Below are 2,362 nucleotides of genomic sequence, written 5' to 3'. Positions count from 1 at the left end.
ATATATGCCAAATAGCCCAGAATCGCTATTCGGGAGGGATCTATTGTCAATGTTAGAGGCAAAGATAATATTTGAAAAAGGTAGAGTAAGATTAGAATTTCCTGAGGAGAATATTGCTAAGTTGTTTGTAGTAAAAGAAGTTGAAGCAGCAGAAATACCACAAGAAATAGAACAAGCTGTAGTACCATGGGTATGGGAAACAGGAGTACCTGGAAAATCAAAAGCAGCACAACCGGTTGTAATAGAACTAAAGGAAGGAGCCTCCCCAGTAAGGGTAAGACAATATCCTTTGAAATTGGAAGCACGAATAGAAATAGCACCCATGATTGAACAATTTCTTAGCTTGGGAATTTTACAGGAATGTGAGTCAGAATTCAATACTCCGATATTCCCAGTCAGAAAGCCAAATGGTAAGTATAAATTAGTTCAAGATTTAAGAGCAATTAATAACATCACTAAAGATATACACCCAGTAGTAGCTAATCCGTATACATTGTTGACAGCTGTGTCGAAAAAGTTTAAGTGGTTCACAGTAATTAATTTGAAAGATGCATTTTTCTGTATCCCCTTGGCACTTGAAAGTAGGAAATACTTTGCCTTTGAGTGGAAGAACCCAGACACGGGACGCAAGAAGCAGCTCACCTGGACGCGTCTACCACAAAAATTCAAAAACTCACCAACTATTTTTAGAAATCAATTGGCTCGAGAGTTAGAAGAATGGAAGACGACTCAGGTAAAAGAATCACCTTTCTTATATGTTCTCCTACAATATGTTGATAACATCTTTATAGCCTCCACAGAAAAGGATGTTTGCCTCAGACTCACTATTAAATTACTTAATATGCTGGGACAAGCTGGATACCGAGTATCGAAAAAAAAAGCTCAGCTGGTAAGAACCCAAGTAATTTACCTAGGCTGCGAAATTTCACAAGGGGTGCGAAAGTTGGGGGTTAATCGAATACAAGCAATTTGCACCATACCCACACCACGAAATCCACAAGAGTTAAGATCCTTTTTGGGCATGGTAGGGTGGTGCCGCTTGTGGATCCCAGAATTTGGACTAAAAGCAAAACCCCTGTATGAGGCAGCCAAAAGCCCTGTGTTTCAGTGGGGACAAACTCAAGAAAAAGCATTCCAGAGTCTGAAACAAGCCTTAAAGGAAGCCCCAGCATTAGGATTGCCAGATCTTACAAAACCTTTTCAACTATACGTAAATGAGAGACAGAGACTGGCAATAGGGGTGCTCACCCAAAAACTGGGCTCATGGAAGCGCCCGGTGGGGTACTTCTCAAAGCAGCTAGACACTGTAAGTGCCGGATGGCCAGGTTGTCTTAGAGCTGTGGCAGCAACAGTGCTTCTAATTCGGAAAGCCAGAAAATTGACTCTGGGGAAAAGGATGGAAGTATTTGTTCCCCACATGGTCATTGCGGTTTTGGAACAAAAGGGGGGGCATTGGCTCTCATCAAGCCGCATGTTACAATACCAGGCACTTCTCCGAGAACAAGATGACATTAAATTAAAAATAACTAATCATCTCAACCCAGCAGAATTTCTTAGGAGCAGCAGCCAGGAAGAAGGAGGCGAATTGACACATGACTGCGTAGAAATCATTGAACAGGTGTATGCCAGCCGGAAGGACCTGAAAGACGAGCCTTTGGAGAATCCGGAATGGGAACTGTTTACAGATGGATCCAGCTTTGTGGAAAACGGAACCAGGTATGCGGGATATGCAGTAGTGACTTTGACACAAATAATAAAAGCTCAAGCTTTAACCCCGGGAACTTCAGCCCAGAAAGCCGAGATACATGCTCTGGTAAGAGCCTTAAAATTGAGTCAAGGGAAAAGAGTAAACATTTAGACTGATTCAAAATACGCCTTTGGAGTAATACATGTACATGGAGCACTATGGAAAGAAAGAGGACTGTTGAATTCTCAAGGATCAGAAATTAAGCACAAAGAACAAATATTAGCACTATTGGAAGCAGTGCATAAACCTCAGGCAGTGGCAGTGATGCATGTAAAAGGACATCAAAAGGAAGAAGGAAAAGCGTTCCAAGGAAACCAGTTAGCTGACAGAGTTGCCAAACAGGTTGCCCGAGAGGTATGGACACAATTAGCTTTATTGCCAGTGCGAATTAACCCTGCAACTTCTTTTCTTGAGCAGAAACCATGGTATACACATGAAGATGAAAAGCTTGCTCAATTTCTCCAGGCCCAGAAGAATGAAAAAGGATGGTATGTCACAGCTGTAGGTCAGGTTCTACTGCCGACAAAAGTAATGAAAACAATTTTAAAAATCGAACATAACAAGTGCCATTGAGGAGCAGACGCATTGGTACAATTTTTAAAACATGAAGTGATT

Source organism: Erithacus rubecula (assembly GCF_903797595.1).
Source record: "Erithacus rubecula genome assembly, contig: scaffold_135_arrow_ctg1, whole genome shotgun sequence".
In the NCBI taxonomy this organism is placed as follows: Eukaryota; Metazoa; Chordata; class Aves; order Passeriformes; family Muscicapidae; genus Erithacus; species Erithacus rubecula.
Note: the sequence above shows the minus strand (reverse complement) of the source record.